Source organism: Hyla sarda, chromosome 8 (assembly GCF_029499605.1).
Source record: "Hyla sarda isolate aHylSar1 chromosome 8, aHylSar1.hap1, whole genome shotgun sequence".
NCBI lineage: Eukaryota > Metazoa > Chordata > Amphibia > Anura > Hylidae > Hyla > Hyla sarda.
This window is the reverse complement of record NC_079196.1, coordinates 28,150,734-28,165,044: the sequence shown is the minus strand read 5'-3', so window position 1 is coordinate 28,165,044 and position 14,311 is coordinate 28,150,734. Positions and strand designations below refer to the sequence as shown.

The window sequence follows — 14,311 nt, the reverse complement described above, 5'->3', positions numbered from 1 at the left end:
ATGAGACGGCACATTCCACTGCGGTCCTAGTGCCGGCCTGTTATGCTGCCGGCGCCAACAGTCAGAGGGGGAAATCAACTAGTGCTGGAAAGTTATACAGATTTGTAAATTACTTCTGTTTAAAAATCTTAATCCTTCCAGTAATTATCAGCTGCTGTATTCTACAGAGGAAGTTGTGTAGTTCTTTTCAGTTTGACCACAGTGCTCTCTGCTGACACCTCTGTCCATGTCAGGAACTGTCCGAAGCAGGAGCAAATCTTCATAGCAAACCTCTCTCTGCTCCGGACAGTTCTTGAGACAGACAGAGGTGTCAGCAGAGAGCACTGAGGTCAGACTGAAAAGAACTACACAACTTCCTGTGGAGCATACAGCAGCTGATAAGTACTGGAAGGATTACAAATTTTAAATAGAAGTAATATACAAATCACAGCCTGAAAAGGCACTCAGATTTCATGGGGGTAGAGATGAGCGAAATTACAGTAAATTCGATTCGTCACAAACTTCTCGGCTCGGCAGTTGACTTATCCTGCATAAATTAGTTCAGCTTTCCGGTGCTCCGGTGGGCTGGAAAAGGTGGATACAGTCCTAGGAAACAGTCTCCTAGGACTCTATCCACCTTTTCCAGCCCACAGGAGCACCTGAAAGCTGAACTAATTTATGCAGGATAAGTCATCAACTGCCGAGCCGAGAAGTTCGTGACGAATCGAATTTACTGTAAATTCGCTCATCTCTACATGGGGGGAAAAAATGTAAACCACGACCACTTTAAACAATAAAAATAAATACATCTCTAAAAAATGGCTGTCTGGACATGCTGGGAATTGTAATTTCTGCAACAGCTGGAGGCACCCTGGTTGGAAAAAACTGCGTTGGGATTAGAAAAATATAGCTGCCTTCTACCAGAAAAAATGCCACTCTTGCCCTCAGGTTGTGTGTGGTATTACAGCTCAGTTTAAAACAACCTGAGGACAGGAGTAGCGCTGTTTTTGGAAGTAAGCAGCCATGTTTTTTCTAATCCTTTAGCAACATGTCCTGTAAATGCACGAATTGAAAAAAATGATGGAAAAATCTATGCAACTTTGTTACACTTGACTGTTACTGTACGTTTGGCAACTGCGTCAGGTAATACCCATATATTTCTCATCTCTAGATCAGTGTTTTCCAACTAGGGTCCCTCCAGCTGTTGCAAAATTACAACTCCCAGGTTACCAACAGCCTTCAGGGCATGCTGGGAGTTATAGTTTTGCAACAGCTGGAGAATCACTGGTTGGAAAAACAATGGCCGGTACCATGAGGAAAATTCTTCTCTTTTTGGAAATTCTTTAAATAATCACAGCATGATGGCAATCACGATAAAAAAAAAACAAAACAAGCACCGCTGGAGAAACTCTGAGATCGGCGCGTTTTGAGTCACATGACCCTTAGTTCTAATGCTTTTCAATACAGCTACAAAAAAAAAAAATGTGGCACGTATGCAACTCGCTTGTGATACGAATGCAAAAATGGGGGCATATCCTTCCCATATCATTTCAAGCTTAAATTAAAATAAATAAATTAGTTGTAAAAAAAAGTGAACCCCACTTGTGTTTCTCCCTTTAAAATGTTTGCAAAAACTGCACAATGCAAAGACAGACCAGACCTAACCCTAATACATTGTAGTGTTGCTCGCGAATATTCGCAATTCGAATTTTAATCGCGAATATCGCATATTCGCTAATTCGCGCATATTGCGAATATAGCACTATATATTCGCAATTACGAATATTCGCTTTTTTGTGGTTCACATTACACATCACAGTGATCACTTCATCTCTCTCTGCTCTTCATACATGCGCATATTCGCGAATTTTGAGCCCTCCCTTCTTTCACGGTATAGGGAACTAATGGGCTAGTGCAGTTGTCTCCAAACTGCGGACCTCCAGATGTTGCAAAACTACAACTCCCAGCATGCCCGGACAGCCAACGGCTGTCCGGGCATGCTGGGAGTTGTAGTTTTGCAACATCTGGAGGTCCGCAGGTTGGAGACCACTGCACTAGCCCATTAGTTCTCCATACCATGAAAGAAGGGAGGGCTTAATATTCATTAGTATTAATTATATGCGTATAAATATTTTCGCATATGCGTATAAATATGCGGCGAATATAACGAATATGCGAATTTCACGAACATAGGACGAATATTCGTCCATATATTCGCCAAATATCACAAATTCGAATGTGGCCTATGCCGCTCATTAGAGATGAGCGAACTTACAGTAAATTCGATTCGTCACGAACTTCTCGGCTCAGCAGTTGATGACTTACCCTGCATAAATTACCGTAGTTCAGCTTTCAGGTGCTCCCGTGGGCTGGAAAAGGTGGATACAGTCCTAGGAAAGACTCTCCTAAGACTGTATCCACCTTTTCCAGCCCACCGGAGCACCTGAAAGCTGAACTAATTAATGCAGGATAAGAATCAACTGCCGAGCCGAGAAGTTTGTGACGAATCGAATTTACTGTAAGTTCGCTCATCTCTACCGCTCATCACTAATGCATTGTTGCACCATTTTTTTTTTTAAATCCTGTCCTATGCTATAGTAAATGTAGTCTGCATTGACCCAAAATAATAATAGACAATTGTTTATTTATTTATTAAAGGGGTACTCCGGTGAAAACCTTTTTTCTTTTAAATCAACTGGTGGCAGAAAGTTAAACATATTTGTAAATTACTTCTATTAAAAAATCTTAATCCTTCAAGTACTTATTAGCTGCTGAATGCTACAGAGGTAATTTCTTTCTTTTTGGAACACTGATGACATCACAAGCACAGTGCTCTCTGCTGACATTTCTGTCCATTTTAGCAACCATGCATAGCAGATGCACAGCAGATGTATGCTAAGGGCAGCATGGTGGTTCAGTGGTTAGCACTGCTGCCTTGCAGTGCTGGGGACTTGGGTTCAAGTCCCACTAAGGACAACAAGAAATAAAGCATTATTATTATTATAATAACGTCAGCAGAGAGAACTGTGGTCGTGATGTCATCAGAGAGCATTCCAGAAAGAAAAGAATTTCCTCTGTAGTATTCAGCAGCTAATAAGTACAGGAAGGATTAAGATTTTTTAATAGAAGTAATTTACAAATATGTTTAACTTTCTGCCACCAGTTGATTTAAAAGAAAAAAGGTTTTCACCGGAGTACCCCTTTAATATATTTATTTATTTAAATGTTTCTGTTTTTTAGCAGAATCCCTCTGTTTCTCCTATAGACATCAGGTCTCACTGGGTGATATCACTCGTTCCTTTTACTCAATTGTCCTGGTCCCCCTTTCCTAGCAATAGGCAATTGTATTAGTTAATTAGTGCTAATGCGGATATCTATCATTTCGCAACACGCTAAAAAGCGACATGTCATTGAAGTTACAGGGATAAATCCACCGGGATGTCAAGTGCAGCGCCATCAAGTAAATACCAATACAGTAATTGGGGAAAATAATATTTAATGTAAAATTGATTAATAATTGTTTGTAAATATTGTGTATTGTTTGAATTTGTTTTATCCTTTTTGGTGTTCATTAATGTGTATATTATGTATATGTTACTTTGAATGTATATGGTATTGTTTACACATCTCGGAATATTCATCTTTTTTAACGCACATATGACTGACAGCCAGGACATAAGATTTGCACTAAGGTAAATAAATGACATAAATGACATAAAAAAAAATGACAATAAATTCAGTTTACTTTATTTAAAAAGAAATATCCATAATATTCAGAATTATGCTTAAAAGTCCCACAGAATGAGTCCTAGGGAGAAACGCTCGACAAAGACTCTATCAAGAACAGTAACAACAGTGACACCTTCAGTTTACAACAGAATGAACAAAGAAATGCTAAAAAAGAGGGAAAAAGAAGTAGAAGCCAATATATTTTTGATACATGCTAGGATATATATATATATATATATATATATATATATATATATATATATAAAAATATATATATACAGTGGTCCCTCAACATACAATGGTAATCCGTTCCAAATGGACCATCGTTTGTTGAAACCATCGTATGTTGAGGGATCCGTGCAATGTAAAGTATAGGACAGTGGTCTACAACCTGCGGACCTCCAGATGTTGCAAAACTACAACACCCAGCATGCCCGGACAGCCGTTGGCTGTCCGGGCATGCTGGGAGTTGTAGTTTTGCAACATCTGGAGGTCTGCAGGTTGTAGACCACTGGTATTGGAGGATATACTCACCTGTCCCCGCCGCTCCGGACCGTCACCGCTCATCACCGCTGCCCGGGATGTCGCCTTCCATCGCTGTCGCCTTCCATCGCTGTCGCCGCGTCCCCGAGGTGTCCCCGACGCTCCGGCGAGGCCTCTGCTTCCCCGGCATCCTCGCTCTCCGTCACCGCCATCACGTCGCTACACACGCCGCTCCTATTGGATGACGGGACGGCGTGTGTAGCGACGTGATGATGACGATGGAGAGCGCCGACGAAGCAGGGGATCCCGAAGAGGACGCGCCGGAGCCCGAGGACAGGTAAGTGATCATCAGCGGACCACACGGGGCACCGTAAACGGCTATCCGGTGGTAGCTGAAGCAGTCTGCGCTGCCGGATAGCCATTTATGCGATGGCCCCGACATACAAGAGCATCGTATGTTGATGCTGCCTTCAACATGCGATGGCCTCTGAGAGAGATCGTATGCTGAGATGATTGTATGTCGGGGCCATCGTAAGTCGGGGGGTCACTGTATATAGATGATTAATAGATAAATATGAGATAGATAGATAGATAGGTAGATAGAAGTGATGAGCGGCAGGGGCCATATTCGAATTTGCGATATTTCGCGAAAATAAAAATATTCGTCATTACGAATTTATGTCACTACATCCTAAATATTCGCAAAATCATGAAATGCCAATATTCACGGTAAAAACAGATAGATAGATAGATAGATATGAGATAGATATGAGATAGATAGTTATGAGATAGATAGATAGATATGAGATAGATAGATAATTATGAGATAGATAGATATGAGATAGATAGATAGATATGAGATAGATAGATAGATATGAGATAGATAGATAGATAGATATGAGATAGATATAAGATAGATAGATAGATAGATATGAGATAGATAGATAGATATGAGATAGATAGATAGATATGAGATAGATAGATATGAGAAAGATAGATAGATAGATATGAGATATATAGATAGTTATGAGATAGATAGATAGATATGAGATAGATAGATAGATAAATATGAGATAGATAGATATGAGATAGATAGTTATGCGATAGATAAATAGATATGAGATAGATAGTTATGCGATAGATAGATAGATAGATGATAAACAGACATGATGATATACAAAAAATCATAGTAAAAATAATTTATATTATTTCTTATAATAGTAAAGGTCACATAACCTGACTATAATTGCTTTATGCTTATTTCAGGGTACAACATGGATATTGGGAATGTATGTATCATGACAACAGCCCCAGTATGTGCCAGGGTATTACCCTGAATGTAACCTATAACAGATAGATGATAGATAGATAGATAGATAGATAGATAGATAGATAGATAGATAGATAGATAGATAGATATGAGATAGATAGATAGATGATAGATAGATAGATAGATAGATATGAGATAGATAGATATGAGATAGATAGATATAAGATAGATAGATAGATATATAGATAGATATGAGATAGATAGATATGAGATAGATAGATGATAGATAGATAGATAAAGATAGATATGAGATAGTTAGATATGAGATAGATAGATATGAGATAGATAGATATGAGATAGATAGATGATAGATAGATATAGATAGATATGAGATAGATATAAGATAGATAGATAGTATGTTTGTCCATGTTAAGACTAAATAACTCATAAGTATCAAAATTCTAGATCTGTTGAACTCTGAGATCTGTTGATGTTTCTTGTAGTGTCCCCTAACATATAAGCAGCATATAAGATTGGTCTCACTATGTCTTACCTTAATATACTTAAAGGGGTAGTCTAATGGAAAACATTTTCTTTTAAATCAATTGGTGCCAGAAAGTTAAACAGATTTGTAAATTACTTCTGTTAAAAAATCCCAATCTTTCTAGCACTTATCAGCTGCTGTATAATACACAGGAAGTTCTTTTCTTTTTGAATTTCCTTTCTGCCTGACCACAGTGCTCTCTGCTGACACCTCTGTCCATGTCAGGAACTGTCCAGTGTAGGAACAAATCCCCATAGCAAACCTCTTTTCCTCTGGACAGTTCCTGACGTGGACAGAGGTGTCAGCAGAGAGCACTGTGGTCAGGCAGAAAGGAAATTAAAAAAGAAAAGAACTTCCTGTGTATTATACAGCAGCTGATACATACTGGAAGGATTGGGATTTTTTAATAGTAGTAATTTGCAAATCGGTTTTACTTTCTTGCACCAGTTGATTAAAAAGAAAATGTTTTCCAGTGGAGTACCCCTTTAACGTTATGGCTCCATTAAAATTAGTGTTGAGCGGCATTGGTCATATTCGAATTTGTGATATTTCGCGAATATATGGATGAATATTTGTCATATATTCGCAAAATTTGCATATTAGCAGTATTCGTTGCCTTTTTTTACTATGTGCCATAAAATTCACATGCGCATTCATTATAAAATTTGCATGCGCATCCGCAATATCACATGATAAAAGAGCTAAAAGAAAGGAGGGATCAATATGCATGAAAATTCACATATGCGAATGACAATATGCGAATATTTGCATATGCAAATTTTCGGGTGCTCGCCAGTCCGACACAGTAACTTGTATTGGCGCCTTGTTAACATCACAAGCCGGAAGCAGGGAGGAATGATGACTGTGATGTGAACTGTGAAAAAAATGCAAATATTCGTAATTGCGAATATTTTGCGATTTATTCGCAATATTTGCGAATTCGCGAATATGCGATATTCACGATAAATATTAGCGCCCAACACTAATTAAAATGAGTTGATTTTAGTGCCTGGCGCTTTTGAGATTTCGGAGTTTGATTGCTTCCTTTAATTAAATCAATGTTATACAGTCGCTTCTCGGCCTTTTGGCTAAGATCAAGTGTAGTATCTGTTCTTATCAGTTTTCATGCTGGTGGGGATGGGTGCTGGATGGAGGATGCAGGTGTACCAGGGCTTTCCGGGGCTGGTTCTGAGGAATCAGCTCGACGGCTGCCCCGATGTGACCTGTTCTCTCCGGGTCTCGCCATGAGGCTGAGAGGGTCTAGAGCCGAGGTACTTTTGTGCCTCGGGGAGTGGTGACCCCGAGGTGCCGAAACTCACTGGGAGGATGGGCTCACTGAGTTGAAGCACGGGCACCATAATCTCTTCACCTTGTGGCACTCACCTCTTGATTCCCGGCCTTCTGACTAGGATCAGAGAAGTTTTTTATAGATCCGGCCGGATGTCCGGGCAGTAAATCTGCACACATTCACTTATTTATTTCTTTTTGTCTCACTGTGTCACTTTTTGCGTGTTGTGTGTTCACAGGATTTGTCAGGATGCGGTAGCCCTTCTGGGTGTCCCTCCTGGCGGTCTAGGGGAGGTGTGTGTGTGGCCTAGGGGGATGCCGGGAGCATTTGTGGTCCCCTAGTAGCTTCGGCGAAAAGGGACATCGAACCTGGAACCTTGCAGGTATCTTTTGGTCCGGAGGCGAAGGGTAAGGTTTGTTGGGGGGCCTCTCTCTTATCGGAGAAGGGCTTGCGATAGACCGCATCCTTTGTGCACGTTTTTTAGTGTAACACGTTTGCACTTTTTCTTGCACTTTGGGTGAATCGAGAGCACGTTCCTCGGCTTTAGATTAAAAAAAAAAATTACTTGGAGGTGTGTAAACTCCATATGTTAATGCTCCTTGAACATTTTCCAGGCAGCATTAAGGTTGCACCTGTGAGGCCATGCACCTATATCAGCCAACTTGGGTGGGGCTTGCAGCCTGTCTCTCCCTCCTCCCATTGTATGTGTGCTCAGTCACACTGGAGGAACTGGGAGCAGGCTGCATGTCGGCCTAGTGCTGCTGTAATTGCCCACTGGCCCCTGGTTTCTGCTTATTACCACAGGTAGGTTAGCATTAGGTCCCGCGCCATTTGAGAAACCTTGGCGTTGGTGTGCGGGCTCTGGTGTGTCCTTCATATAAGGATACACTGGTGAATGTCTCAATTTTAACATCAGTGTTGAGGGATAGCCAATGTCATTGTATACATCTACCCCAGTAGTGCACCTAAATTTCTGTATTTCAACGTCATATAGTGGATCAGCCGAGCCACCAGTCTGGTAACATTTAAAGGGATTATGCAGAACTAGAAAAACAGTGTGGCACTGTTTCTAGAGAAAACTATGAGCTGTGTGTCTCTAATTCTGGGCAGTCCATTTATATTTATTACTAGCTGAGTACCCGGTATTGCCTGGTTTTTCCTTCCTAATCCTTGTTGGGGAGGAAACTTAACAAAGGAGGAAGCTTTTGACTTCATATCCCATCCTCATATATTGTTGTCATAGCCCAACCCCATATCCCGTCTCCATATCCCGTCCTCATATTCTGTCCCCATATCCCGTCCCCATATCTTGACCTCATATCACGTCCTCATATCCTGACCTCATATCCTGTCCTCATATCACGTCCTCATATCCTGACCTCATATCCATCTTGATATCCCGTCCCCATATCTGATCTTATATGCTGTCCTCATATCCCGTGCTCATGTCCCATCCTCATATCCTGACATCATATCCTGTCCTCATATCCTGACCTTATATGCCGTCCTCATATCCCGTTCTCATATTCTGTCCTCAGGTGTGACACATTAGGCTGCATTCACACAGCGGTTGAAGCGTACGGCTGCCGAATCCGGCTGGGGGAGGGGAAAACCGTGCGCTCCTGTACCCCAGCCAAACTAATTGACTTTAATGAGCCGACCGGAGTTAAACAGTGACTTTGGTCGGTTCTTTTTTGCTCCGTATCCGGTTTTGTGACTGGACTGAAAACCATAGTTTACTGCGGTTTTAGGTCCGGTCACAAAACCGTATACGGGCCAGAAATGAGCCGACCGGAGTCACTGTTTGACTCTGGTCTACTCATTAAAGTCAATGAAGTTTGGCGCCAGTCCGGCTGGGATACGGGAGCGCACAATTTTTCCCTCCCCCAGCCGGTTCCAGCAGCTGTACGCTCCAACGGCAGTGTGAATGCAGTAACATGTTTCATGTTAATATCTTTAGTAGTTTGGACTGATGCTGAAACATACACACACACACTTTGGGGGGTATTTATCATTATATATACAGATTTTTCACTGTCTATATTGCGCAATCTTTTTTGTGCAATTCCGTTTTTTGCATTTTTTTTGCACAATTTTTTATAGAACTTTTCAAGTGGAATTCTAATTCATGGTGTGGGGTAGAGCTGATTATGTGGTGGATATCAATTTTAACTGCGTCTTTTCTCTTTACATGCACAAATTTTGTCCATGTCCTGATTTTATTGCGCAAATATACACCATCAAGGAGGACTCTTAAAATGTAATACGAGTAAGTCCAGAAAGTCCAGCAATATGTAATACCTTTTTAGATTAGACTCAGATCTGTACAAACTGTAGATCTATAGAACCTTGTAAAATTCAAACTCCCTGTTCTTGATGAGTGCAGGAGATTGCACCTGTGTAGAATGTAACCATAGTGAAAGTACAGCTAAGAATACCACTGTGCAGGGAGGAAGAAGGAGGTACAGCTGTTAGGTCTATGTACATGTGTGATCATGTATATGCAGCTAAGTGCTAAGTGTGTGATTGTGTGTATGCAGCAGAGCTGAGTGTGTGACTATGTGTATGCAGCAGAGCTGAGTGTGTGATTGGGTTTATGCAGCTGAGTTGAGTGTGTGATCATATGTATGGAGCAGAGCTGAGTGTGTGATTGTGTGTATGCAGCTGAGCTGATTGTGTAACTATGTGTATGCAGCAGAGCTGAGTGTGTGATTGGGTGTATGCAGCAGAGCTCAGTGTGTGATCATGTGAATGCAGCAGAGTTGAGTGTGTGATCATGTGTATGCAGCAGAGCTGAGTGTGTTATTGTGTGTATGCAGCAGAGCTGAGCGTGTGACTATGTGTATGCAGCAGAGCTGAGTGTGTGACTGTGTTTATGCAGCAGAGCAGGGCTGAGTGTGTGACTGTGTATGCAGCAGAGCTGACTGTGTGATTGGGTGCATGCAGCAGAGCTGAGTGTGATCATGTGTATGCAGCAGAGCTGAGTGTGTGATCATGTGTATGCAGCAGATATGAGTGTGTGATCATGTGTATGCAGCAGAGCTGAGTGTGTAATTGTGTGTATGCAGCAGAGCTGAGGGTGTGCATGGCCATGCACACACATAATCACACATTCAGCTCTGCTCCATACACATGCCGCACACAAATGTCTGCTACATGTACATGATCACACACTCAGCTCTGGTATATGTACACAGTGCTTACCAACCAAGGTGTCTCCAGCTGTTGCAAAACTGCAACTCCCAGCATGCCAAGTTTTGCAACACTTAGAGGCATTCTGGTTGGTAATTCTAGAGGTAACTGAACAGATTGTTTAGCATTATAACATATTTTTTAAACCCAGACATTCTGTGTACTTTATAAAGATTTATGATTTTATTATTGTGCAGAGTTTTGTTTGGGACATGCTGCTGCTCCGTCACTTCTAGCTATGTGAGCAGTGTACTGCGGGAAAATGCCCCAGCTCTGTGAAGTGTAAAGTAGAGAAGGAGTGAACAGTAGAGCGGTAGAGTGGTAGAGCGAGGGAGGGGTTATATATTTATGCAAAATTTGTCAAAGGACGTGCGCAACTTTTGTAAATTTTGAGCAAGAGTGTAAATTAGACAGGCGGTGCAAAGTGGTAGATCTGTGTCTACAATAGACACCTAATGATAAATGTCCCCATTGATATATATATATATATATATATATATATATATATATATATATATACATACAGTGGTCCCTCAACATATGATATTAATTGGTTCAAGGAGAACCATCATATGTTGAAACCATCATATGTCGAGTATACATGTCTATGCAAAAATGGTAATTGGTTCTGGGGCCTCGAAACCATTGTATGTTGAATACATATCTCTATGGGAAACTGCTAATTGGTTCTGGGATGACTATTGTATGTGGAGTGTATGGGGAGTGTTTAACAAACCAGGGTGCCTCCAGCTGTTGCACAACTACAACTCCCATCATGTATGTACAGCCATTGACTGTCTGGGCATGCTGGGAGTTATAGTTTTGCAACAGCTGGAGGCACACTGATAGGGAAACATTGATGTATGGGGTGTATTGTGTGTATATGTATTGTATGTGATGTGTGACATCGCATACAGTACTGTACAGTTCTTTAAATACCTTCAGGGGGGACAGAATGTCCTCCATTACATCCTGCCGACTACAGCTCTATAGGAAAGGAAGGGGAGCAGCTCATTGGATGCCTGCAGCAAGATGCTGCAGGCTATTGGCTATGGCTGCACTGGGGGGGCGGGGCTTACATGGAGCTCACAGTGGAAGCCTGTATGAGTTAGCAGGACAGCATGTGAGTAACAGGAGGCAGAACGGGGCACACGGTGCACATTAAACAACTATCTGTCAGTTGCTGAAGTTGTCAGCGCTGTCAGATAGCTGTTTGTATGTTGGCCCCGACACACAGCAGCATCATATGTCGATGCTGCCTTCAACATACGATGGGCTCTGAGAGGCCATCAAATGTTGAAATGATCATATGTCGGGGCCATCATAAGTCGGGGGGTCACTGTATATGGAAAGAGGCACATGCCTTTTTTATGAGTTAAAGGGAACCAATCAACAAATTTTAGCATATGTGATGCTTGCCCCCAAGGATGGGGAAGATGTTAAGTTATAAAGTTCCCCCGGCCGCCTGGCAAGTAGTCCCCTGGGCAGGGACTTCTACTAACCAGCAACCGTTGCTCTGCATTGCCTCAGCCATGGCCCCGCCCCGACGGCTTGAATGACTGCTCACGTCACTGCCCTGCTCCGTTTCCTTAGGGAGCAGAGCAATGACGCGAGCAGTCATTCAAGCCGTCGGGGTGGGGCCATGGCCGCAGCGAACGGAGCTGGTAAGTTTAAGTCCCCGCCCAGGGGACTACTTGCCGGGCGGCCGTTGGGGACTTTATAACTTAATATCTTCACCATCCCTGGGGGCACAAACGTCCCCCAGGGATGGTGAGGATAATGATTGTAGCATATATAATACATTGCCCAGAGTTATATCTGCTAAAATCTGCTGATTGGTTCCCTATAAGGATGTAGAATAACTTTTGGATGAAGCAGAGCATAGACTTCGATTTGGTTTTCTACAGAACAAAGGAAACTGGTAAAAACAAGTATAGCTCTGCAACATTTGTTTCCTTACCCAAATGTTAAATCAATAAATGTGAGAGTTACCATAATAAAAATATACGAGCCAACCTGAAATGGGTTTGTTGATGGTGAAAATTGGTACTACACATCAGGTTGAGCCTATCTGTCTATCTCTAATATCTATCTATCTTCTATCTCTCATATACATCTATCTCATATCTATATATCTTCTATCTCTCATATCTATCTATCTCATATCTATCTATCATCTATCTATCTATCTCATATCTATCTATCATCTATCTATCTATCTCATATCTATCTATCTATCTAATATCTATCTATCTATCTATCTAATATCTATCTATCATCTATCTATCTATCTATCTATCTATCTATCTATCTATCTATCTATCTCATATCTATCTATCTCATATCTATCTATCTCATATCTATCTATCTATCTCATATCTATATATCTATCTATCTATCTATCTTTCTATCTCATATCTATCTATCTCATATCTATCTATCTATCTATCTCATATCGCTCTATCTATCTCATATCTATCTATCTATCTATCTAGCAACAGAAGAATGCAGCAGCACACTGCCAGCACAAGGATATAGGTGAAACATGAAAATGCAGTTAAAACATGGAGAGCTATACAGCTATGGTGTAATAGATGCAAATGTGAAATTATGAGATAGTGAGGCACTTAGCTCGCAAATTTGTCTCCGCCGGCGGTCAAATAGCTTGGACCGTCCCACCGCGATAAGGTGGCCTCATTGGGACGGACCCTACACTATGAATATGCCTCTGTGTGAACAGTTCAGTAAGCATGGCAGGGTCTGGAACATCCAAGCCACCTTATATACACCTGATAGAGGTGGGTGGGGTGCAAGGCCAACATGGAGGTAGCCACTCCCCCGTATGTGCAATACAGACAAAGAATAAGTCAGCCAGCACTTTAGTTGATACCAAACTATTATATGGACCTGGCCTGCAGGTGCACGCTACTAGGCTAGATATACAGCAACAGAAGAATGCAGCAGCACACTGCCAGCACAAGGATATAGGTGCAACATGAACATGCAGATAAAACATGGAGAGCTATACAGCTATGGTGTAATAGATACAAATGTGAAACTATGAAATAGTGAGGCACTTAGCTCGCAAATTTGTCTAGCTCTCCATGTTTTAACTGCATTTTCATGTTTCACCTATATCCTTGTGCTGGCAGTGTGCTGCTGCATTCTTCTGTTGCTGTATATCTAGCCTAGTAGCGTGCACCTGTAGGCCAGGTCCATATAATAGTTTGGTATCAACTAAAGTGCTGGCTGACTTATTCTTTGTCTGTATCTATCTATCTATCTATCTATCTATCTCCTATCCATCTATCTATCTGTGTATCTTATCTATCTATGGATGAACCCACTAGATTTCTATTGGATAATATCCATAGCCTTGCCAAATTGTATATACTTGGTATTCTATCTGGAATACATTTCAATTGCCAATACCATTGGTTCCCAATAATACACAATTTGCTACCAAATGAGTAATTTCAGTTCAAATTGATGATGATATTTATGATTTGTAGCATCTGGCAATATAAACCTCCTCCAACAATAGGTATCACAACCATAATCAGGAGCACACATCCCGGATTTTATTCCGGAAATTAATTGGCAAAGCTTGAATCGTCCACAACTCTGACAAGTCGTGAAACTGAACAAATCCTTGTGTTGACTCCTAAATATTTTTTTTATATTTTATTGTGTCATTTCCTATTATGAAATTAATTGGTAACATATGACTCTCTGTGATAGTTTTCCTGCAAACTCAACACATTGATGAAGAAGCTGTAACATTACGGCAGGTTAAACTGGGTGCACACTGGGTCATTTTGTGTAA

The 14,311-nt window shown here is 41.2% G+C and overlaps 1 protein-coding gene and 1 pseudogene across 2 annotated transcripts in view; one reads left to right on the top strand and one right to left on the bottom strand.

Annotated features, from left to right (window-relative positions):
* Window positions 1–14,311, bottom strand: part of ARHGAP15 (Rho GTPase activating protein 15) — a 788,583-nt gene that overhangs the window by 382,283 nt on the left and 391,989 nt on the right. The window lies entirely within an intron of this gene.
* LOC130290012 (U2 spliceosomal RNA) lies at window positions 7,074–7,233 on the top strand (annotated as a pseudogene).